Source organism: Astatotilapia calliptera, chromosome 3 (genome assembly GCF_900246225.1).
Source record: "Astatotilapia calliptera chromosome 3, fAstCal1.2, whole genome shotgun sequence".
NCBI classification, from domain to species: domain Eukaryota; kingdom Metazoa; phylum Chordata; class Actinopteri; order Cichliformes; family Cichlidae; genus Astatotilapia; species Astatotilapia calliptera.
The window spans coordinates 8,600,343-8,627,349 of record NC_039304.1 but is presented as its reverse complement, the minus strand read 5'-3'; the positions used below and the strand labels follow the sequence as shown (position 1 = coordinate 8,627,349).

The 27,007-nt window shown below is 41.1% G+C and overlaps 1 pseudogene; it reads right to left on the bottom strand.

Annotated features, from left to right (window-relative positions):
* The window catches only part of LOC113018538 (zinc finger protein 227-like), a 20,525-nt pseudogene extending 6,605 nt beyond the window's left edge, over positions 1 to 13,920 (bottom strand).
* Between the last annotated feature and the right edge of the window lie 13,087 nt (positions 13,921 to 27,007).

Sequence of the window (27,007 nt, the reverse complement as noted above, 5' to 3'; positions counted from 1 at the left end):
CTTCTTCAGCCAGTAGGCGTGAACCATGTCGGGCCCTGGTGCTGTCCAACTCTTCATACTGGAGACCCTTTCTTGGATATCTGCCACTGTGATGGTTACTGGACCCTGTTCAGGGAGGTCGCTGTGGTCTGCCCTCAGATCCTCTAGCCACTGAGCATTGCCGTTATGGGTTGCATCCTTCTCCCATATGCTCTTCCAGTATTGCTCCGTCTCCAGCCTTGGTGGTGCTGTTCTCTTATTGTTCCCTTGCCACTGAGAGTACACCTTTGCTGGTTCTGTGGAGAACAGCTGGTTTATTCTCCTGCCTTCTATCTCTCTGGTGTACTTCCTCAAGCGGCTGGCCAAGGCTGTGAGTCTTTGCTTGGCAGTTTCCAAGGCCTCAGGTATGGACAGCTTGCTGTATTTCTTAGGCACCTTATTTGTCGCACCTTTCTGCAACTCCGTTAGTTGGCTAACCTCCCTCCGTGCTACTTTGATCTTGCCCTCTAGCCTCCTTCTCCATGGAGGGTACTGCCCCTTGTCGCTGTTCAACTTGTAGCCAAGCATCTCACTGATCACTGTTGCCGTATTGTAGATGAGCTTGTTAGTGTCGGTAATCGTGGTTGTAGGTATTGCCCGTAGTGCTGCATTAACATCATCTAGCAGACCTTCTGAGGGTACTTCACGTAATCTTGGTAACCGGCTACGGGGGATCCAGGTTTCAAGCTTGGCCATGATCCTATTTTTCAGGTCAGTTCCTCTCGCACTCAACGATCCTTCTCCTATCGCACTTGGGGCTATGTACCCAATCTCGGGTGATGATATCTTCCCCCTGACCTGGCGTCCTGACTCCTCCTTGCCGTAGCATTTGTGTTGTACCTCGTCAATCTCTAGCTGTGAGGGCAGTCCCTTCTTTCGAATGTTGGAACACTGAGCTACTAGTTGTTTCGCCGTCATTGTGGATGTTGGGTATCGAAGAATCCATAGGTCCCTCATCCTATTCATGTAGCCCCTTCCGCCAGGGTTACTTGCGTAGTAGCATTCCAACAATGCCCTGTTTTCGTCTCTTGCCCACCGATGCCTTCTTGTTCCAGTAGCATGCATACATACATGCATACGTATGTATGTATGTATGTATGTATGTATGTATGTATGTATGTATGTATGTATGTATGTATAATATATATATATATATATATATATATATATATATATATATATATACATACACACACACAGAGTCTGGAGACTGGCTAGGCCACTCCAGGACTTTCAAATGCTTCTTACAGAGCCACTCCTTTGTTGCCCGGGCGGTGTGTTTTGGATCATTGTCATGTTGGAAGACCCAGCCTCGTTTCATCTTCAAAGTTCTCACTGATGGAAGGAGGTTTTGGCTCAAAATCTCACGATACATGGCCCCATTCATTCTGTCCTTAACACGGATCAGTCGTCCTGTCCCCTTGGCAGAAAAACAGCCCCATAGCATGATGTTTCCACCCCCATGCTTCACAGTAGGTATGGTGTTCTTGGGATGCAACTCGGTATTCTTCGTCCTCCCAACACGACGAGTTGAGTTTATACCAAAAAGTTCTACTTTGGTTTCATCTGACCACATGACATTCTCCCAATCCTCTGCTGTATCATCCATGTGCTCTCTGGCAAACTTCAGACGGGCCTGGACATGCACTGGCTTCAGCAGCGGAACACGTCTGGCACTGCGGGATTTGATTCCCTGCCGTTTTAGTGTGTTACTGATGGTGACCTTTGTTACTTTGGTCCCAGCTCTCTGCAGGTCATTCACCAGGTCCCCCGTGTGGTTCTGGGATCTTTGCTCACCGTTCTCATGATCATTTTGACCCCATGGGATGAGATCTTGCGTGGAGCCCCAGATCGTGGGAGATTATCAGTGGTCTTGTATGTCTTCCATTTTCTGATGATTGCTCCCACAGTTGATTTTTTCACACCAAGCTGCTTGCCTATTGTAGATTCACTCTTCCCAGTCTGGTGCAGGTCTACAATCCTGTTCCTGGTGTCCTTCGAGAGCTCTTTGGTCTTGGCCATGGCGGAGTTTGGAGTCTGACTGTTTGAGGCTGTGGACAGGTGTCTTTTATACAGATGATGAGTTCGAACAGGTGCCATTCATACAGGTAACGAGTGGGGGACAGAAAAGCGTCTTACAGAAGACGTTACAGGTCTGTGGGAGCCAGAGATTTTCCATGTTTGAGGTGACCAAATACTTATTTTCCACCCTAATTTACGAATAAATTCTTTACAAATCCTACCATGTGAATTCATGGATTTTTTTTTCACATTCTGTCTCTCACAGTTGAAGTGTACCTCTGGTGCAAATTACTGACCTCTGTCATCATTTTAAGTGGGGGAACTTGCACAATCGGTGGCTGACTAAATACTTTTTTGCCCCACTGTATATTCTACAGTTAATGTTAGCTATGTTATATTGCTGCCTCTGCTTGGTGGTGTTGAGCCAAACGGACTTTAACGTTTGTTTGAACGAGCTGACGGTTCACTCGTTAAGCTGAAAGAAAGATGCTTTAATCACAGGAGTCACACATGTGTCCACTGTACCATCTGGGAACTCTTCTTGTTTCGTAATAACACAAACACTAAATCCTCCTTCTCTGGTGCTGTTTTGTAGCAGTGTATAAACCTGAGACTGTCACCTGTCTGTCTGTCCTGCACTCTCTCTCTCTGTTTCTTTCTCTCCGATTGTGGAATAAAAGTATGAACATGTATTTATAAGTTACACTTGTGTTTGAATCCTGCAGCTTATCACACATTTGATTTCCATGCGTGACAACTGCAAGTGTCCAGAGTGAGGACAGACTGAGGGACCCACTGCTGCACATCATGTGTGAGGCTTTGCACCCCTGATGATCCACCAGGACAAACTCAGCAGTGTGTGAGGAAGAGGAGGAGGAAGAGCCAGCAGCAGCTGACAGATGGAGAGAATAGACAGACTGTTCCCTGTTTGTGAAGGATTGCTAGGAAAGTTTAACATAACTGTCTGTCCTAAATCAGTCTTATTAGGTAATGTTCAAATAATGTTATCATCCCAGTGTTTTCAGTGTGGGAGAAAGTACTCAGGACCTTCAAGTTACACACTATGAAAGGCAGCAACAAGTTTAATATTCAGAAACCTAAAGTATGTATCAGCAGCAGAATGGAGCTAAAAATAAATGTTTGTTTCAGTTCTATGAAGCTTTGAGTATTTTGGATTAGTAGCACTGCTGTGTTTGTTGCATCATATTGCTGTAATTGTTTATATGCTTTATATATTCTGAGCTAAGTTGATCTATAGTGTTACATCATATTCTATAAGGATGTTATGTGTTTGTTTACTTTCTGCCCAGTTTGACCCATTTAGCAGAAGTCAGCCTGTTTAAGGCTCTGATATCTGTTCTGTATGACTTGCGGTGTGTTCACACCGAACGCGATGGACGCGAATAGAGCGTCAGGTTTACATGTAAAGTCAATGGAAAGGTGCGATGACACGCGATTGCGGGTCCCGCGAAAATGCCAAAACGCGTGAAACTCGCGTCAGTGTAGCGCGTCTGGCGCGTTTGACACGCGAATAAAACCACGCGCGTGAGTTTTTGTGTTGCATTTTGTGCATACGCGCGTTTGCAAGTGTTTTCCAAGAGAGATTACAAACTGAGTAGGGAAGGTCTGAAGGACTGGAAAAATGCAAGCCACTTGCTCAAGGTCCATGAGTAGGGATGGGTACCGGTGTCCGGTACGGTAGTAACTAGAGATGGACCGATCCGATATTACGTATCGGTATCGGTCCGATACTGACCTAAATTACTGGATCAGATATCGGAGAAAAATAAAAAATGTAATCCGATCCATTAAATATCACGAAAGCACCTCACAAAACTTGCAACACGCCGTAACTCACCTCAGAACGTTAGCACGGCGGAGCAGTGTGGTCACGTGATAGAGCGGCTGTGGCATGCGGGACCTGTCGGTGGTCTGGATAGCATGTGGAGCTTCGCTAGCAACCCGGCATTTCATCTCCGACAAAGTTATCCCGAGAGAAGTAAAGCAAGTGTGTAAGTCCATCTCTGAATGTTTGTAAAGCATTCCTGCGTTAATCTTAACGAGCGACTGCCTCTCGCTCTCCGGCTGCTACTTCAATCGTGAAACTGCTTAAATGATCAGCTGATCGGCTTTTCTGTCGCGAGTTCGTCTTTGTTTTTGGCCCACTTTGCACCAGAAAGAGGAAACCAGCGGCTGAACAACAGCAGCACGTTTAAGCTTGATAAGCTGTTGTTAGAATTTATTTAATATTACTTTCTACACCAGGATCTTTTTCTACGTAGCTGACGCTGGTAACTGTGCAGGGGCGGATCTAGCAAAGTTTAGCCAGGGGGGCCGATAGGGCATTAACTGGGAAAAGGTAAATGGTAAATGGCCTGTATTTATATAGCGCTTTACTAGTCCCTAAGGACCCCAAAGCGCTTTACATATCCAGTCATCCACCCATTCACACACATTCACACACTGGTGATGGCAAGCTACATTGTAGCCACAGCCACCCTGGGGCGCACTGACAGAGGCGAGGCTGCCGGACACTGGCGCCACCGGGCCCTCTGACCACCACCAGTAGGCAACGGGTGAAGTGTCTTGCCCAAGGACACAACAACCAAGACTGTCCAAGCCGGGGCTCGAACCGGCAACCTTCCGATTACAAGGCGAACTCCCAACTCTTGAGCCACGATCGCCCCGTGGGGGCACAAAGACATACTTTTCTTTCTTATTCTCATTTAAAATGTCTAGCTTTTAATAAATAATTATCTGACACACAAAGTTTTAATTTGATGTAAAATGAATAGAAGTCAATTACTGTATATAGTGACTATTAAGTCTAATATATATACCCTAGTAAGCTATAGTACTTTTTCCTTTGGGAAGGTACCATCTGTGCAGTCTGCAATTTTGTTGAAGAAAGATGTTGAATCTATTTAATATTTCTTGAAAAATAATTGATTTCTGTGCATTTTTTTTCACACTGCATCAAATTAAGGTTGATTACGTCGATTAAGCATCATGAGGTGGCGCGTGAGGGGTGGTTCCCTATTTTTTATTTATTTATTTTTGTTGTTGCTGGGAGTTGGAACCCTATTAGTTAGGTTGCTTAATATTTACGCTAAGTACTCTTTAAAATACCAGAATAGGGAGGATGGTGTAGGTCTAAGTTTATTAGATTGATCAGTATTGCTGAACTATGAAATATTTTTTTTGTATACAGGTATAACAGAATAGCTTTAGTGTAGTTGTTGTTTTAAACTTGAGTATGAACTTGCAGACTTGCAAAATGCAGCAAGATATTTTAAAAAACAGTTTTGTTGATTAAAAAACACTATATCGGATTCATATCGGTATCGGCAGATATCCAAATTTATGATATCGGTATCGGTATCGGACATAAAAAAGTGGTATCGTGCCATCTCTAGTTAAGAGACGTGGTTGCGAAGCAGATTTCAAACTCCAGGCTGTCAGTCACGCAGTACAAGTTGGGAACAGAGCAGCTGTGAAATCTGTCTTTGTTATTGTGCTCAGCGTCTTTTAGTTTACATTTTGACTGCACAATTGTGAGCTTTTTGTTATGCACAAAAACAACATTGTTTTCTTTTATTTATGGAGCATTATTATTTAATAAATGCTCATAATTTAGTTTTGAGTAAATTTTATGTACATCTGCTCTATGTTAATAAAAGTGCCTGTGTGACATCTGGGACACAGCTTTGACTAAGAACTCTCTTTTTGTTCTTACTTTATGGCTTTAAAAAAATATATCGAGATATATATCTTATATCGCCATCCAGCTAAAAAATATCGAGATATGAATTTTGGGTCATATCGCCCAGCCCTACTACAAACTTTACCCGAGTCATTAGCACATGATTCTCCTTATGGGGACCTGATATGTTTAATATGCTGCTGAGAGTATAGCCCAGAAGAAACGTATAGTATAGCTTTTATTTTGGAAAGAGACATTTCTCTGTAATAAACTCTCTTTTCCAAAGATGAGTGATTTCTCGATCAGATAGATTTATTTTTTTATTACTTTGTTGTTTCGGCAACATTAAATTTAAAAACTGTACTTTTGAGTTAAAATATATATTTATAATTTTAATAAATGACAAATTAAAAAGGCATGAACATTTTTTTCTATCGAAAAAATATCGAACCGAATTGTGAATTTTGTGTATCGTTGCACCCCTAAAATATATATTTTTTTCTTTTTTTGAAGCTTTGTAAAAGCCCGAAAGACGCAGAGATACGTAGTAGGATTAAAGAGCGTAATAACTGACTGAAACGGAAGACGGCAGCACTGCATGTACATGCATGTACAAGCCGCTGATAAACACCAGGCCGAGAGGCCGGGGGCACCCCACCTCCGAAGTGGCCCGAGCGAGCCCCAATAAGCGGCCGCCAAGGAGTGAGCCGGTGTGTACCCGGACGCCCACCCCCAGACACAAAGAACCACCAACGCACCGACACCTGAGGGAGTCCGCCACCGGCAGGGGAAGTTGTGGTGGGTGGAGATAGGCCTCCAAACCTTGGAGGGCCTGAGATGTCCCCAGAGAGGTGGCGACTGATACCCAACCTGACATATAGACACAGACATACAGGCACACACAGACACAAACATCCATTCCCACCTTCATGCTCTCATATGCACTTACTCCACACTCAACCGACGTGGAGACAGACATAAAGAGACGCTGTACACACGATCACACTCCCCAAGCGTACTCTACGAACCGGGTCTAGGTACCCTTGCCCCTGGAGGGGGGGATTGCACCCAGACCCAGGTGGTGTTACCCTTTTCCCTGCGGTGGGGAGAGGCAGACCGCCCCGACTCCGCAGCAGCAGGGAGGCCCCACACCCCAGACCGCAGTCGGACGGCCAACTCCTCCTAGCCCCCCCGCTCTAGCAGGCCGCAGAGAACGGGGGTGAGAGAAGACTCCAAACCTCCCTCCACCCGCTCATTGTAGTGTTGATGCATGTGTGTTCTAAGGTGCAATTAAAACCCAGGAGGGCATGGAGCTATTTGTTACAACATTACACGCCCCCCGCCCCCCTCCCCGCACGGTGCGCCCCCTCCCTTCCCGTATCATGGTTCCTTTTGGACGTCACCACATCAAAAAATCAACACAAGATGTCAAAAAGGCCAAAACTGTCAGGTGCCCAGGGAAGAAAAAAAAAGAGAAAAGAAGAGGAGGAGAAACAAGAAAAAGACAGAGGTAGGTAACGTTAGCCTACATGAAATTATTTGTCTGAATGTGATAGTAACCTAAATTTTTAGCATTAAGCTAATGTTACATGATTCGCTAATTGCTAATCAATAAATAGCTAGTTAACTGTTTTAACGTCAGTTAATATTGTGGAGGGGGCTAAATTGTTATGGAAAATAATAATGTAACGTTAAGTAATTACAGTACTCCCACCTTTCCCACCATTCCTCATTTGTATTCATCTTTTAAGCGGGTGTTTTTTTGTTTACATTGTTATTGCCTTCTGGTTAGCTAACGTTTACCCTGCAGGTAATAGTCACTTTTCCACCCCTGTATATATTATAGTTGTAAGTCTAGTTGTTAAAGTGCACATCATTAATGTTAATTAAGCAATATCACATGAGAGGGAATGCTGTTTTTTAATATGAGCACTGCTGTGATTCGGTCAAAGATAATCATAACATAACATTCTCATATGATATTATACTGTTACTTTGCATTCTGCTATTCAGCATTTTACTGTAATGATGGCAATAAATTGAATCTAATCTAATTTGCATATCAGTTAACATCATACATATATCTCTTTGGTTTTTCATTTATATTATATCATTTCATTTTATTCCTGGAATCATATGTTTTTATTATTAGACTTTAATACTCAGTGGTGTCACATACTCCTCTCTTCAGATGCACTGTTGAAGTTTCTAAATCCCACCCCTGGGCCATCTACCACATCTACCGCTGCTGCCTCCACTTCAGCAGCACAACCCACCAGTGATGCAGCATCAGCAGCACAACCCAGCCATGATGCAGCAGCATCAAGCGGTCTTCCTGTTGCCTCCACCTCAGCAGCACAACCCACCAGTTTTGCAGCATCAGCAGCACAACCCAGCCATGATGCAGCAGCATCAAGCGGTGTTCCTGTTGCCTCCACCTCAGCAGCACAACCCAGCAGTGATGCAGCAGCATCAAGCGGTCTTCCTGCTGCACCAATAGACCCTGCTGACTGGCCTTCTGCTTTAACTGAAAAGGTACGAACAGAGTTAGTTCACAGAGGTCCATTTGTAATTGATAGTGACTTCACATTCCCGAAACAGAAAGACGGGCGAAGGTGTCAGCATGATTATTTTAACAGACTCTTAATCAATGGGGAAAAGGTGAGAAGAACCTGGCTTATGTATTCGAAAAAAGAGGATAGCTTGCACTGCTTCTGCTGCAAAATGTTTTCCAAGAGAGATTACAAACTGAGTAGGGAAGGTCTGAAGGACTGGAAAAATGCAAGCCACTTGCTCAAGGTCCATGAGTAGGGATGGGTACCGGTGTCCGGTACGGTAGTAACTAGAGATGGACCGATCCGATATTACGTATCAGTATCGGTCCGATACTGACCTAAATTACTGGATCGGATATCGGAGAAAAATAAAAAATGTAATCCGATCCATTAAATATCACGAAAGCACCTCACAAAACTTGCAACACGCCGTAACTCACCTCAGAACGTTAGCACGGCGGAGCAGTGTGGTCACGTGATAGAGCGGCTGTGGCATGCGGGACCTGTCGGTGGTCTGGATAGCATGTGGAGCTTCGCTAGCAACCCGGCATTTCATCTCCGACAAAGTTATCCCGAGAGAAGTAAAGCAAGTGTGTAAGTCCATCTCTGAATGTTTGTAAAGCATTCCTGCGTTAATCTTAACAAGCGACTGCCTCTCTCTCTCCGGCTGCTACTTCAATCGTGAAACTGCTTAACGATCAGCTGATCGGCTTTTCTGTCGCGAGTCCGTGTCTCTAGTTTGCTTTTGGCCCACTTTGCACCAGAAAGAGGAAACCAGTGGCTGAACAACAGCAGCACGTTTAAGCTTGATAAGCTGTTGTTAGAATTTATTTAATATTACTTTCTACTCGAGGATCTTTTTCTACGTAGCTGACGCTGGTAACTGTGCAGGGGCGGATCTAGCAAAGTTTAGCCAGGGGGGCCGATAGGGCATGAACAGGGAAAAGGGGGCACAAAGACATACTTTTCTTTCTTATTCTCATTTAAAATGTCGAGCTTTTAATAAATAATTATCTGACACCCAAAGTTTTAATTTGATGTAAAATGAATAGAAGTCAATTACTGTATATAGTGACTATTAAGTCTAATATATATACCCTAGTAAGCTATAGTACTTTTTACTTTGGGAAGGTACCATCTGTGCAGTCTGCAATTTTGTTGAAGAAAGATGTTGAATCTATTTAATATTTCTTGAAAAATAATTGATTTCTGTGCATTTTTTTCACACTTCATCAAATTAAGGTTGATTACGTCGATTAAGCATCATAAGGTGGAGTGTGAGGGGTGGTTCCCTATTTTTTATTTATTTATTTTTGTTGTTGCTGGGAGTTGGAACCCTATTAGTTAGGTTGCTTAATATTTACGCTAAGTACTCTTTAAAATACCAGAATAGTGAGGATGGTGTAGGTTTAAGTTTATTAGATTGATCAGTATTGCTGAACTATGAAATATTTTTTTTGTATACAGGTATAACAGAATAGCTTTAGTGTAGTTGTTGTTTTAAACTTGAGTATGAACTTGCAGACTTGCAAAATGCAGCAAGATATTTTAAAAAACAGTTTTGTTGATTAAAAAACATTATATCGGATTCATATCGGTATCGGCAGATATCCAAATTTATGATATCGGTATCGGTCATAAAAAAGTGGTATCGTGCCATCTCTAGTAGTAACCAGACCGAAAAGCAGCGCACATTTCGGTGCTTTTTTTTCCTGAGCTGTGATACACTTTAGATTCTAGCCAATCATTTTACGTTTCCGAGGATAGTAGGCGGGGCCAGGTATGTACGTTCTTTTAGAGCAGAGCTACAGATTAAAAATGCCCAAGACAAAGCGGTCAAAAGTCTGGCTGTACTTCACAGCAAAATATGCAAACTCAGCAGCCTGCAACAAGTGCTTTAAGCTGATACTGTGATACTGTCAAAGGAGGTAAACAAATCCGATGAAACACCTGGCGATGCATAGCGGGTTTTTTTAAAGCCGAGAAATGCGCCGTACTTGATAGCTTGCTGCGAGACCTCACACCGTGCACATCTACTACGGGTGGGTTGCCAGTTATCGGACCCGGAGCAATATCCCCCAAAAACCCGAAGAGGACAGTCCTGGCCCCTAGCCCTGCCAGTGTAGCAGAAATGATGACGGCAGCAGCAGCCGTTCTTCTCTGCGTGAGTAGTTTAATGTTGTTCGTGTGTAATTTACTTTGAGTAGGCTAACCACGTTATTACATTAATGCATGTAAGGTGAACTAGCAAACACCGTCGTAGTTACATGCGGCTGTCCTCTTGTTTGATGGCAGATACTCCCTTCACCCTTGCCAAAAAGGCTAAAATGACCAAAGAAAAAGTGGAAAACAGCTAAACATGAGAGGTTTTTGGACAAAGTTTGTGTTTTTTCCATTGTTTAAGCACTGCTTCCAGCCAAGAGTGATACCATATATGCCCCATAGCTGCAGAAAAGGCTAACATTGTTATCTTTTTACAAAAAACAGCTGAACATGAGAGGTTTTTGGACCAATTTTGTGTTCTCCATTCTTTAAGCACCGGTTTGAGCACCATTTAAGCACCGGCACCGTTTCAAAAGTACCGGTTTGGCACCGGTATCGGATAAAACCTAAACGATACCCATCCCTATCCATGAGGATAGCCAGGAGCATAATGCTCACATGGCAACATGGAAGGACTTGGAGGTCTGTTTTGCGAAAGGACTCACAATAGATAAACAAGAGATGGCACTTGCTGAGGCTGAGAGAAAAAGGTGGCGTGAAGTTCTACATCGTTTGGTGGCAATAATTCAGTCCTTAGCTGAAAGAAACATGGCTTTCAGGGGGTCCACAGACACCTTAAATAAACCAGACAATGGCAATTTTCTGAAAGAAGTGGAGCTTATGGCCAAATTTGATCCAGTGATGAAGCAGCATGTCAGTAGAGTAGAAAGTGGAGCTGGCAGTCACATACATTATCTGGGAAAAACAATCCAAAATGAACTGATTGACACCATCAGTTCAAGAATAATAAAACGCATTGTGGAAGATATCAAAACATCAAAGTATTTCTCCATCATTTTAGATTGCACACCTGATCCGAGTCATAAGGAACAGCTCTCTGTCATAGTCAGGATAGTGTCACAAGAAGGCATACCACAAGTTAAAGAGCATTTCCTGGGCTTTCTTGTTGCAGAGGAATCAACAGGAGATCATTTGTCAACTCTCATGCTAAAACGGATAGAGGAGCTTAACATTCCTTTTGAAGACTGCAGAGGACAGTCCTATGACAATGGGGCCAACATGAAGGGAAAAAATAAAGGTGTTCAGGCAAGGTTGCTTCAGCTAAACTCAAGAGCTTTTTTGGTCCCATGTGGTGCCCACACTTTAAATCTGGTAGTAGCTGATGCTGCAAAAAGCTCACCAGATGCCCTTGGCTACTTTGGGCATTTAGCAAAATTATTCAAGCTCTTCTCAGCCTCCACCCATAGGTGGGGTGTTCTCTTGAAACATGTGAAAACCACCTTGAAATCATGGGCTGAGACCAGATGGGAAAGCAGGATAAAAAGCATTGAGGAAGTCAGATATCAGGCTCGGCAAGTCAGAGAGGCTCTTCTGGAGGTGAGGGAAACAGCTACAGACCCTGTGGTCAGAGTTGAAGCCCAGTCTTTGGCTGAGGAGATTGGATCCTATCGTTTTTGCATTTGTACAGCCATCTGGTATGACATTCTCAGCAAGATCCAGTATGTGAGTAAACTCATGCAGTCGCCCTCCATGCAGCTAGATGTGGCTGTCGACTTGCTGAAGAAAACCAAAGATTCCCTCACCAGCTACAGAAACACTGGATTTTCTGATGCACAGACAACGGCAAAGGAGATGTGTGAAGAAATGAATGTGGAGGCTGAACTCAAACAAAAGCAATTGAGAACCACCAAAAGGCACTTCGGTTATGAGTCTCCAGATGAGCCCATACAAGATGCACTTAAAAAAATGGAAACCACATTTTTTAATGTGGTAGTGGATACAGCCATCTCTTCACTTGATGAGAGATTTCAGAACCTTGGAGAGGTGAATGACAAGTTTGGAGTACTCCTCAATTTCCACAACTTACAAAAAGAAGAGCTGCTACAGCAGTGCCAAACACTGAGTACTACTCTGACCCATGACAGCCAGCCGGACATTAATGGCACAGAACTTGCAATGGAAATGCAGAATTTCCCACCATTGCCATCAAAGAACATGACAAACATGGAACTCTTGACCTTCCTGCATGAGAAGAAGCTGGCAGAAATTTACCCCAACATGTGGGTTGCTCTGAGAATCTTTGCCACTCTTCCTGTTACAGTGGCTGCTGCTGAAAGAAGCTTCTCTAAGCTCAAACTCATTAAAACCTACCTGAGATATACTATGATGCAAGAATGTCTCAGTGGACTTTCCATCATAAGCATAAATCATGTGGTCTCAAATCAGTTGTCATATGATGATGTTGTAGATGACTTTGCTGCAAGAAAGACTAGGAGAGTAAGGCTGTAGCAGGTCATGTGAGGTTGATGAGGGGGTGGTGTACAGTAATTTGTAAGTCATTCTAGTTAATGCAGTATTAAAAAGCACAACTAGAGAACTCTGTAGGATCCCCTTTTTTGTAATATAGTTGTTAAAGTCATACTGGTTTATTTAATATCTTGTTTTGTGCAGTGCCTTATTTATATTGTATTTTTGATTTATTTTATCCAACTTGTTGACACGTTTTATTGTGTTTATGTATGTAAAATTTATTGTATTTCATATATTCATTTTTTGTATTCATTTATTTATTCATATATTTTTTTATCTTGTTAATTATTCTGATTGTGAATTTGCTTTCTTTAAGTAAAAAAAAAAAAGGTCAAAGACAAAGCTATTCGGTTTCTTGTGAGTACATACACTATACTGCCGATGTAGGGGGGCGCCACCTAAAATCTTGCCTAGGGCGCCAGATTGGTTAGGGCCGGGCCTGCACTAGGGCAAACTATGGCATGCAGGCTTTCACATTTCACACCATTCGAAGACAAATATAACGTCGCAGAACACTCCAGCTCACATGTTAGTCTGCTCCAAGCATTCCCACAAAGGTCAGTGTTTTGTAGTAGTTAATATGTCATTTTTCATAACATAATTGTCCACTAAAGGCTGATTGCCCTCCCCCAGGCTTGTACCCGTGGCTTCATGTCCTGGGGTGGGGGTTGGTTGTTCTCCTCCCCTGCACTCCATCCTTTTGTTCATATTCCAAGATTATTTTTGCTATATGTATTCTTACCTCCTAGCAACCGCCATATTATAATATTGCAAGCAATCACAAACTCTACAGTCTCCCTGACGTCAATGTATAGTAAGCAATCTATTATTCTCACCAGAGAAAAACATAAACTAAAACCACATCAAAGTTAGCTCCGTGCTTACCTTTAGATGAGCCCACAAACAAGAGAACTCTGTGATTAAGCTAGAAGCCTTTCCAAACACAGTTAACAGATCCAGCTACAATCCAAGAGACAGCGGTGCAGATATCGATTGAAAAGTAGGTAGTTGTATATGATCCTGTAGGTTTACTACTTTACTCCCGTTTCACGAAAAAGCAGCTCTCTCTGCTCGAGTCCTCTCCAGCGCATACACTTTGCTCCGCCCCCTTTACCCAGATCTGCAGCGATTTGTTGCTGTGCGGTCACGTGACTCAGCTGCACAACGTAATCACGTGGTGTGTAATTTCAAAATTAGCGCGCTTCGGGATTGACGGCAGGCCGCAATGCATTGTGGGTAGTGATGTGCGATACTGCATATTTTGGTATCGATCTTCTGCTTTTCTTTTCATTCCAATTAAAATTATTACACTCTTGGAAATGATGATAATAATATTTCCACTGTGGGATTTCTATGCATCAGAAGTAACACTTCTACATGCTGTTAATAAATATCACTGTACCTGTCTGTGTAGGTTCTCAGTCATCCAGGTCATCGTAGTCAAAGGAGCTTGCAAAGAAAACCGTCTGGACTTCTTTAAGTTACTTGAAGACGTTTCACCTCTCATCCGAGAAGCTTCTTCAGTTCTAAGGTCAAATGGTGGAGAGTCCCAGATATAAACCTAGTGGGAGTTTCCCCCCACAGAGGGACAAAAGGACCCCCTGATGATCCTCTAATCGCCTGAGCCAAGGTGTGAAACTGGGTGTGGGTCCCAACCAGTCAGAGTTTCGGGTGAGTTCATTGTGAAACCTGGCCCCACCTTATCATGCGAATTCCTGAGATCAGATGGCCCAGGATGTGAGTGGGCGTTAAGGCGTCTGGGAAGGGATCTCAAAACTGGATTATAGATGGCAGAGAGTTGGTGTCGTAAACCCCCGCCTCTGTTCAAAGATGGTCGCTCACAGTGGACATAGATGGCTTCTTTCACTCCTCTTTCAAACCATCTGTCCTCTCTGTCCAAAATGTGAACATTGGCATCTTCGAGGATGGACAGAGATGGACATTTTGGACAGAGAGGACAGAGAGGACAGATGGTTTTGCATGTTTCCCTACTGTAGGGGTCTCTGCAAGCATACAGAGGGGGTACTCTGAGAGGGTCCAAGATGACAACTTTGGAATTCTACTAGAAACAGTCGATCATATTTGTTGTCAAAGCTGAATTCAGGTTAAACTACGCTAAATTAGCGTTTTTAGCTAACAGCTACAATAAGCATAAAAGTTACCTTACGGCTATCATTAGTTAACATGACGCTTGTTCTTATACATGTAATACATTTATTACCAACTTGAGAGTTCATCCGCTGGTCATTCGACATGACAAATGACTTCTGAAGTCTTAACTCAGCTCAAGACGCTGTAGATTCCCGTCGGTAACACTTTCGGTCCGCTAGTAAAACGTAGTTCTATTAATCTGCGCTTGAACCGGAACCGGATGTAAGTTCCAAAAAACTGAATTTTGGAACTGAAATTGAATTGTATAACTGAAACTGAAATTATTCGAGAGCTGAATTTTTAAAGGATAAAATGCAGTTTCAAAGCAAATCAATTCATTTTCAAAATATAAAATTCAATTTCAATTTAGTGATGATCATTTTCAAACCATAAATTCAATTTCAAATTAGACTAATTCAAATTCAGTTTTCAAAAGCATTTATTCAAGTTACAATTCAGATTCAATCTGAGCAATTCAAATTCAAATTTAACTTATTCAAATTCAGTTTCTGATGGCACAGATTTCTGCCCATACAACTTGTTCATTGCAAGTCTGCAGTATTAAGAATAACTTGATATTTCTGACTGTACAATACTAATTGTTTACCTACTAACAAACATTTCAAGTTCAACAAATGAAAAAACAATTTGTGGTAACCTGAATATGATTAAAAATAATTAACAACACTTTGTAGTGATGTTAAAATCAGCCCAACTTTTATTTTCAAATGCAAAAAAGTATAACAGCCAACATACTGGACACTGTTCTCTTGAACAACAAACAATTATATTGCCATCACTGTTATAATCTTACAATGAAACAAAGTCTCAGATTTAATTATTAAGAAAATAAGTTTAGGCCTACCACAAGTTTGTTTTGTACATACATTACTTATATAATCAAAATAAAATATTTATTTTTCTGTCACAAGTGCAGTCTCTGATTTAAACAACACATTTGTTTTCCATTCCAACACAGGAGCTGGAATGTTGTATTATTTTAAGGATGGCTTGTTTCCAGTCCAGGCATTACTGCCTGAATGACTATCATGGATCGAGGTGATCCAAATGTAGGAGAAAGTCTTTAACTTCCCTTAAGTACAGTGGCAGTGGATGTGGGTTGGAGATGCAATGAGCTTGAACCTGCAGGCGACCATCTTCACTGACCACACCATCTGTGATGGAGGACTCATCTCTCCTGGTGTCCTGCAAGCAAACAATCATATTTTTTGGAACATGAACTTAATTGCTTTCTTAAAAGATTTTTTTTACCCTGCATTTGGTATAGAACAGACTCAAACTTAGACAATCTCAGGCTCCCTCCCCACCGGGGAGGTGACATTCAATGTCCCACTTGTCAGTCTGGATAGCCGTGACCACCACCCAACATACAATAATGTCATGAAAGCATCATTTTAAAAAGGGTTATGCAAACATGGCTAATAACTTTTATTCTAATGATGTGCAAAATGATTTGGGCACAAAACAAAGTTTGCTGTTAGAAAACCTGCAGACTTCACTAAATACAGTGTAGACCCTCTAAACTAAGTTTGGGGGATGTGATCTTTCAAGAAATGCAGACCAAACTGTTGTTGTTTGTTTACTTACACAGTATGTCTTGTAGAATTAACTGGAGTCAACAGCAACAGCATAGTGCAGTCATATCTCAAGTCTAATAACAGAAGACAGGAAAAGATTAGTGAAGAAACAACTTCCTCAAACCAAAGCACAAATAAAACAATAAGTAAAACAGGCTGATCTAAAGTATGATTAAAGTTCAGCCTGATTACTATAAATGTCAATGACAATTGCTAATATATTGGAAAACCAAAACACTTACCACTGAGTTGATGTCTTTCTGTCCAACAGCAGGAGTGCTGGTCCCGAGCCTCAAAGACAGTAAGAAGCAAGCAGAGGGAGAAAGAACAGAACATTTTTTAGAACCTGATTTGATCCTTAATGGCTGTGCAGTCATAATAACTTACAAGACAGAAGGTCAATGTAGACCACATACAACCAAATTAAACTAACACATATAGTATTAAAAACACCATCTACTACTGTGTCTGAATGTGTGGTATTGACACTGTCAGTTTAGGCCTAAAAATGTATGTGTTTTAAAAAAAGACCACCTAATTTAAATATAATCATTACATGCTTGTTAAAAGTTAACTTCCAATATATAAAGTTTCTAATAAGCAAAATGACCAGATCTAACATATGGCAGGGTTTATATGTAACATAATGTTTCTTACGATTCAACTCTGGAATTTAACTTAATTCTTTAGGAGGGCAAGCTATTCTCAAGTATAAAGCCAATCTAGACTTTATCCATTTAACAGGCCACTAATCTGGATTATAGCTTTCACAACAAAACCTGTTTTTAAACACATTTTTTTAACAAAATAAATACTATTGTTATTATTATTATTTAAAATGTAATTAAACAGAAAAGTGGTTAAATACAAAAGCAGTTTGCTTATGTTGTTAAAGAAAGGCTAGATTTGACATTAATAGATGCCACAGATGTTCAAAAGCTGCCTCAAAGCATTAAAAAAAATAGATGTCTCCAAAAACGTCGGAGCATTTTTGCAAATATGTGATGTTTTGATAAATTAAGTACATATTTGAGCATTACACAGCTACATCCTCGCCTGAAAATATCTTAAAAGTTTATTTTGTGACCCAGAAAAAGTAATATTTAAAAGTTTTTTAGCCGCGCTCCTCTGCCATTGTCGTGTTTACAAGCACACACAAGTACACACAGGCTCCGACAACTGCGGCCGACAAATGCGATCCTCCTTTTCCCCAGATGACCCTTTCTGGGTACAAATACAGGCCATTTACTTTTTACCAAGCATTAAACATTAAGTCTCTCTCTTCTAAATGATTTAATAATGATCAACATATTTATTCTGCCTTACAGAAACAGCATTGCACATGTTGAAGGCTCTCGCTACTTGATAAAAGTCTGTTCATTTCCTTTGTATCCAGCCTCTGTATTGATCTTCCAGTTCAGCCTGTTTTCCATGTACTACATGTACCAGGTACTTGTACTTCTCCCCAGCTGATGATTGTTTCCAGATCACATCACAAAATCATCCACCAGCGCTTCACACTCCTCCTCCTGCCATCACTAATACATCCAGGTGTCTTGACTCAGACTTGTACTGAATGTCTGAGTGTATAAAGTCCAGGACAGAACTGTCCACCTGTGGAGCTCCTGCTGCACATCACTAAATCAGAAAGAGAGCTCGGCCCAGTCTCACATACTGTGGTCAGTCTGTCAGGCAGTCAGTGATCCATGAGGTGGTGTTTACTGACATTACTGTAGTTTTTTCTCACTAGCAGCAGCTGAATCATTTTTCAATGCACTTGAGAAATCAAAGAAGGTGATCATTAACCCTGCAGAAAGTAGATGATTTCATCATCCAAGTTCAACAACTACAATCCATCACAATAACTGATCTCTCAAAGCAGACATGGCTCTCTTATACCTAAATATTAGGGGTGCAACGATATTCGTATCGATATTGAACCGTTCGATACAGTGCTTTCGGTTCGGTACGCATATGTATCGAACAATACAACATTTGTAATTTATTTTATCAACTTTCCTTCTGACGATGCTGTCTGTGTTGAGCGCTCAGTGAATCTGCGTTCGATTACTCCGCCTAGGCTGCACTGTCGAGCGCAGATCCACTGAGCGCTCAACACAGACAGCATTGTCAGAAGGAAGAGCGCAGGGCAAGCTAGCGAGACAGAAGTTAAGCTCTCCTTGCAACATGGACCTCCCCCACCCTCATTCAGATCTGGCGTTTGGAATTATTTTGGTTTTCATGTGACGTATGACCCTGAAGGTAGGCGCGTCATGGACTAAAGTAAAACAGTATGTTGGATGTGCCACGCAATGCTCAATTACATGGGTGGGAGCTAGTGTGTTAGCCGTCTAGCCCCATGCACGGGCGATCAGGGGTAGCTCGTTAACGGAGATTTGCCGTGTTGTGGCGTTAAGGTCATTTCAACGAGATTAACCTGAAAGCACTAGTGGGAACACAACGAATATGACTGCACATTTACGCCGACATCATCCTAGTGCAAAGACAATTGGAAGCAGACAAAAACAAGCAAGCATGCTACTAACTTTAGCCGAGTCATTTAGACAGCCGTTAGCACAGGATTAATATGCTGCTGAGAATATAGCCCAGAAGAAGCGGATAGTATAGCTTTTATTTTGGAAAGAGACATTTCTCTGTAATAAACTCTCTTTTCCAAAGATGAGTGATTCCTCAATCAGATACAGGGCTCGCAATATCGCTAGCCCGACGTCCTGGGGCTAGCGATTTTTCCAGTCGGGCTACCAAAATCTATCTCTGCCCTGCCCGTCGGGCTATTGTAGGAAGGAAAAATATATGTCAATGCTTTTGCATTCTTTCGGAAATGTAGCTGGGTAATTATGTCATTGGCATCGGTGAGCCACTGTCAATATGTGACATATTGAAATCGCGTTTGAATTTGCGCTTGTTTTTTGCTTTCAGTTTGCAATCGCACGAACTGTGTATAGAGAGCGACAGCACTGATCTGTGAGTGATGATAATTTGTGCACCAATTCGTCTGACATCGTCTTATAAATCGTTAGCTTACTATGCAAACATGACAAGTGAAATTTCCCGCAGCAAGCTTAAACATGTGAGAGGCTGATCGCGCAGAGAATCGCTGAGCTTATGTGAGTCCGTGTGTAAAAGCAGCAGGATATATATTTTAGTTCTGCTGAGCCAAATAAGACAGGTCAGGGTGAAGAAGTGACAGCCAAAGAAAAGCTTACCACAAAACGGAGAAGTTATGACAAATCAGACTATAAGGCAAAAAGAAAGTGCAGCTTTATGGTTTCATGGACAAAATAATTTCTGTGGCTGCGATATGATGAGCTAAATAACCAGGGCTGCACATAAGTGGTCCGCAGGTGCGCATTCGCTGTCAAAATAAAAAACACGCACAAGGGTTAGGGTTAAATTTAAAAACTGTACTTTTGAGTTAAAATATATATTTATAATTTTAATAAATGACAAATTAAAAAGGCATGAACATTTTTTTGTATCGAAAAAATATCGAACCGTGACACCAAAGTATCGAACCGAACCGAACCGTGAATTTTGTGTATCGTTGCACCCCTACTAAATACAGGTGAAGGATTAAACTGCTCACCCTACTGTCTAAAACAGGTATGAACAACAGGACTGCAACAGCTTAGGTTTTTCCTCATTTATCTGTTCATTGCCCTTTTCTTCTTCTTCTTCGTCTTGAAGCATGTTTGAGTCTCTAAAATGCATCAGGAAAGGGGAGATCTGGAGGATCTACTATATCCTGAGCAAAGTGTTTTTACTAATGATGTATAAAAGAAGAGGGGCAGCACGGTGGCACGGTGGTTAGCACTGTTGCCGCACAGCAAGAAGGTCCTGAGTTCAATTCCACCATCAGGCCGGGGTCTTTCTGTGTGGAGTTTGCATGTTCTCCCCGTGTTTGCGTGGGTTCTCTCCAGGTACTCTGGCTTCCTCCCACCATCCAAAGACATGCAGCTTGTGGGGATAGGTTAATTGGATAATCCAAATTGCCACTAGGTGTGAATGAATGTGAGTGTGAATGGTTGTCTGTCCTTGTGTGTTAGCCCTGCGACAGACTGGCGAACTGTCCAGGGTGTACCCTGCCTCTCGCCCTATGACAGCTGGGATAGGCTCCAGCGCCCCCCGCGACCCTGAAAAGGATAAGCGGAAGCGAATGGATGGATGTATAAAAGAGACATAACAAACAGGGAGTGGAAACAGGACTTTGTAAATATGTAGGAGTGTGCTGCAACAAAACAATGGACAGCAGCATCTGTGCCAAACATAATTTTTAACTGACTTTGCTTCAATGGCTCAGAAGCATGAATATATGTTGTCTTAGCTCCTTTCTCTTCATGTCTTCTTCACCTTGTCTGCTCACCTGTCATGTGTGAGGGACTGAGCTGCAATTTGATGATTGGGGAAATAAGAGCAAAGGAATCAAGGATGTAGAAACCAAAAAAAATGAAAAAGAGGGGAAAAAATTTGTTTATGTGTTAACTTAACTGTTAAATTGCATTCAGTATTTCCTGGATGAGAGAATTATTCTGTCTCTGGCACAGACTTAAAAGTCTCACTTATCACACGGACCCAACCAAATACTTTAGTAGTAGTCTGCTGTAACGAAACGATGGATGTGCTATATTTAACTGGCATTGCTTTAAAACGACTAAAGCAAGGATGTCTGATATTGTTAAAAGCCTCTTAGCTCCGCTCTACATGTTTTTCTCGCTTCACTTGCTCACTTCTCTGGTGGGAGGAGCTAAGATACACTGATAGGTTCAAGGAAATGAGAGCAAAGAAATCAAGGATGCATGAACTGAAAAATAAGAGAAGGAAGAATTTGTTCATTTGTTGGTTCGGCTGTTTCTTCGCTGTTGGCATTTCCTGGATGTCAGAGTTTGTCTGTGTCAACTACTTGACACGTGAAGACTGAAAGCACACGCATAAAGACCTTAAAGAATTAGAGAAGGAGGATATGTTCAGTGAATGTTATCAGCAGATTTAAGGTAGGGCTTTACTCTATTTGTAGCCATTGTTTAATAGAACGCACACTTGTGTAGCTGCCCAGCAGAAATCATTGCACTGTTAGTTACTTCATCCAGCTCACTCACCAACACCTGTAACGCCGAACTGGTAAATGGAACGTTTCTTATTTATGTTACACTTTTCTACTCTAACTGAGCAATCTAAGTGCTTTTTATTATAAGCTACAGTCAGGTAGAGCAGAGGGTCCCTAAATATTCATATTTTTAGGAATCAAATCTAATAATAATAATAATAATAATAATAATAATAATAATAATAATAACTGTCAAAGTGGAATAAACTCTTCTGTTTCTCAGACATCCCTGGACAGCAAAGAACCTTTTCCTTTTTTGATCTTTTTGTTTCCAGTCTTTAAGTTTTTAAGAACTTTTCATGTGAGACTGCGAAGACTGTACACCCACAGCTGCAAAGTCTTAAATCTTAAAAATAAAATAAAATAATTAGTAAAATTACATTCAGAAAATGGCAGAAACATTACCCCAGCAGTGTAATGAGTCATGATGGGTAATGAGTAAGTCAGTGAGTTAAATAGCAAAGCATCACACAGTTGCTGCAGACTTTTACAGACACTCTTCTTTTGAGATCTGGTGGCTGTGGAGGCCATTTAAGTTCAGTGAACTCCTTTTAATGTTCATTATACCAGTTTGAGATGATTTAAACTTTGGGACATGGAACTTTATCCTGCTAGAAACATCTGTCTGAAGGTGGGTGCACTGTGTTCATAAAGGGGTGGAGATGGTCAGCAGCAACACTCAGACAGGCAACGGCATTTAAATAACTGCTCAGATGGTCCTCAGTGATATAAAGTACATCAGCAACAGCAGCATGAACTGTTGATACAAGGCAGGATGGATCCAGGCTTCCATGTCATTTTGTGCTAAGTTCTGACCCTAACATCTAAATGTCACAGCAGAAATCACACAGCAGTTTATGAAATATTCAGACCAGCCTGTCTGGCACCAAAAACCAAAATCACTTTAATTACTTTTCTTCCCCATCAGCCGGTCATCTTGAATAAAATTCAATGTGGAGCTACTCTTTATCATAATCCTGTCATAAAATAATAACAATAATGTTATAAAAACAATAAAAGTATTCAATATAAGAGAGATGAAAGCTATAAATATTTTTTCTTTAATAAAAGTGTGTTTGTCATATACCGTATATATGTATATATATGATTAAAGCACTTGTTGCAGGCTGCTGAGTTTGCATATTTTGCTGTGAAGTACAGCCAGACTTTTGACCGCTTCGCCTTGGGCATTTTTAATCTGTAGCTCTGCTCTAAAAGAACGTACGTACCTGGCCCCGCCTACTACGCTTGCAAATGTAAAATGATTGGCTGGAATCCAAAGTGTGTGACATCTCAGGAATAAAAACCCACTTTTATTCCTTGGCTTTTAACCTCAGTGAGACTTAGTTTCTTTTTTAATGCAGTAGTTATTTAATTAATGATTTCACTCTTCTTTTATTTGTTTTTTATTTATATCTCATGTAATTTTATTTTACAGTTCCAATGTACAGCACTTTGTGTCAGCTGTGGTTGTTTTAAAGTGCTTTATAAATAAAGTTGATGATGATGATGATGATGATGATGATGATGATGATAAAAAGCACCGAAATAAAGCACTGAAATGTGCGCTGCTTTTCGGTCTGGTTACTACCGTTTATGTCAGAACCGGTGCCATGATACCGGTACCCATCCCTACAGTGAGGTGACAAAATTAATTAATTAAATATGCCATTAATTATTGAATTAAATGTTTCATTTTTTAATTAAATGTCCATTCACTTCACTAGTGTTTGTAGTTGTTGTTGAGAAATGCCCACTGAAAGAATGGCCACCAGGGCAAGTGCCTGTAATCAGATTACAGTAACACGTTACTTGTAACGCATTACTGCCCATCTCTGTTGAGAACAAATAATGTAAAAGAATAATAGTGTTCAAATTGTTCGTTAAAACTCTGCATATCTCAGAAAAACGAAAAAAAAAACAAAAAACCAACAGCTTTCTTTACAATGCAGCCATTACAGTCTTCTTTGATTGGTCGCTGCAGGATTGCCATTCTCCTCATGTTTAGTTTTTTCCTATCAGTGTTTTAATTCCTTGAAATAAATTTTTCAAAGTCACTTTTTGCTTTCATTAGCTTGTTTTTAGTGTCTCACTTTTGGATCTTCTGAACTCACTCTGATTAAAGTTGTCATTGTACTAATGTTATTCATGTGCAGCTGACTTCACAGCTGTGTGTATTATTTTTTTGCAACTTTTTGTAATATCTAAATGTTTAACCTGTTCAATAACATTATTACTATTCAATGATTATTAAATATGATTATCACTTGGCTACGTGAATGTACAAAAATCTGTTAAATCTCAGTGACACAAGCATGTCTTCATGCGCACACACACAGTTTCTACTCCCATTCATTCAGGTTTATATTCACACCTTTTACAGGAAGAATGGACAGCCATCACTTTAAGGAGAGAGAGAGAGAGAGAGAGAGAGAGAGAGAGAGAGAGTCAGTTTTTATAGAAATGCATAGATGTGTGTTGTACTTCCACTTGGCTTATTACTTTCTAATGCAGGGAAAAGACATTGGCAAAGAAACACCTACTACATAAATAGTTTGATTTGAAGTTGCTCTTTTGAGTCCTCTCTATTGACTCTGACATCCTGCTATTAACAGTTTCATAGTATTGCTTTTTTTGCTTTAAACAAACCTCACAGGGTGGTAGAATATGTCTGCGGTGCAGAGGTCCGTGGATTGCCTCTCCGTTGTCTTTGTTGGCAGCAATGAAGGCAGTGAAAGAACTGCTCACTCCTGATTGCACACTGAGCTGCACCACCTTCTCCTTCACTCCTCCATCTTGCTGTCCTCTGAGCTCTCTCTCCTTCATCTCCAGGGAACGAATCAGAGTGCGAGCACCCAACCTGTGGACTGTTAATCTGCAGACAAGGAAGAAAACATTTACAGTTCTAATGTTTCCTATTTTTGCTACATTAGTACATCACTGACTTTTCTGTTTTTCACTCCACTCTATGCTTTTCAGACGTGGAGGCTAATCCACCACTTGGTTAAGACTCACAATGATAACATGATTGAAGATAGCGGTCTACAGAGGATTAAAATCAAAATCAAATGTGAAAACTTGCTTCAGAGTTGAAATATGCCATTAACTCTGTTATCAAAGTTAGAGTTTTAACAATATAAATGATGCAGGTATAACAAACCTTACTTGATATTACTGACACGCACCTGAACTAGTTCGTCCTCTCTTCAGTTGCACTCAGTTAATTCAACTCAAAAATGTCTAATTCCAGCCATTTCCACTTCCTACTGGTGTCCTCAGGGACCGCTGCCATTTCTTATCTGGCTACTTCCAATTGGTCATCTCTCCTACACATTTAATATCAATTTTCTCTGTTATGTTAATGACACCAAACTCTACCCGTCCTTAATGTGAAATGTTTATGTGGGGAAATAAACAAGTCAGCGGAGGTAGATGATGGTTTTACCATTGTTGTTTCTAATGAACAGACACATGAAAACAACCGCCTGCCCATCCCAAGTATAGTTATTTTAATTATAAGATAAAGTAAGAACCATCAGAAGATAAGACAAACACTACACATGTTTTGGCACCTCGTCAGCAGTTTCTTCCTCCCCTTGAAAGTTGGCACCAGTACACATCCTCATTCCTAAGGCGTTCTCTCACTGCCCAAGTTAGAGTAAAACAACCTGCTTAAAAAGTCCACCGCCCTCTCTCCTACACACCTCCATACCTCCACAGGTATGTCGTTTGGACCAAGCACTTCTCCACTCTTCATAGTTGCCCTTTTATCATCTTTACTAATTCTCTGCACATTCTGATTTCCTTTTACGGCCAAGGGGATGAGCCGTGTGGAGAAAATTAATCAGGATCTACGCGCAGGCACTCACTGAGATGAAAGTGGTTTATTGTAAAGTAAAGCACAAGGTGAAAAATGGCAAAACAGAACTAAAGATAATCTAAGCTGGGAAAAATTAAACTACTAAACAGTAGTGATGGGTCCAGCAACACTGACGCACCGGCGCATGTATCAAGCTCACCTAGCGATGCCTGTATCGGTGCGTGTGTCGCTTTAAGAAAAAGTCACGTGATCGATACAGCTGCTGTATCACTCATTGCCAAGGCGCCAAACTGTGTTTAAAAGATACCGCATCTGCATTTGTTAACGGAATGAGTCGCCACCAAAAAAACAAAAAACAAAATTACTCTCGCAAAGTTAAAAAAAATACAAATCTCTGTTTCTGCTGTGTGGGATCATTTCGATCTTTTAACTGCAAATAATGTAACTGTTTGTCTGCCTTTGTTTCAGTGTAACCTATTAGAATAGGAAAAACAGCAATGTGACTTGCAGTGTGAATTATTTATTTCATTTTATGCAGGTTAAATGTCACATCTGTTCTGCTTTCTTACACAAACAAAAGCACCTCCTCAGTGTTTAGGCATTACAGAGCCAAACATGAAAATGAGGAGACAAACACACCGAGAATGAACAGAGGTAGGCCTATATAGACATTGAGCAGCTTTATCATCATTTTTTTTTTTTTATTAATATGTGTTTTATCATTTTAAAATCAAGCATCTAGGAAGACTGTTGTGAACCAGGCAGTCCTGAATTTTATTATAAAGGACTGCCAACCCTTTAGTATTGTGCCTGTGAGGCTTATTTGGCTCTTACCTGTCACTACATTAATGAGAATATGCAGCTGTGTACATCTGTGTTGGGTGTAAAACACTTTCCACAAAGTCACACTGCAGGCGATTTGGCCCAATTCAAAACGGGCATGATGGAGGATCACAAATAAGGTAAGGTGTCTTGTTACCAATGCAGCACCAAACATGACTGCAGCAACAAGAACTCTCCAAATTCGACATTCAGTTTGCATTGCACACAAACTCAATTTATTAGTCAAAAAATCATGTGATCAAATCCCTGAACTTTCATCCATAAGAGACAAATCGTATCATTCTTCAGATCAAGCACTACAGCCAAAGAAAAGCTTGCTCAAGGGCAGCAGCAGATGGGACGGCCCATCTTCAAACTTATCAACGAGGTACCAACATGTTGGAACAGCACATATCAGATGCTGTCACGGCTACATGATGAGAAAGAAGAACTCTTTACATCTCCACACACAAGCAGCCACCCATCTCCATGACCAACTTAGGCGTCGTGTCACAGACACTGCTTCTAATCTGGAGTCATTAAGTGTGTTGACCCTCTCAACACTTTTAGACCCAAGATTTAAAACACTCGGATTTTGTAGTTCCTCCAAGTGTAGTGAGGCACCTGAAAATGGAGTGTGCTGCAGTAATTGCCCACACA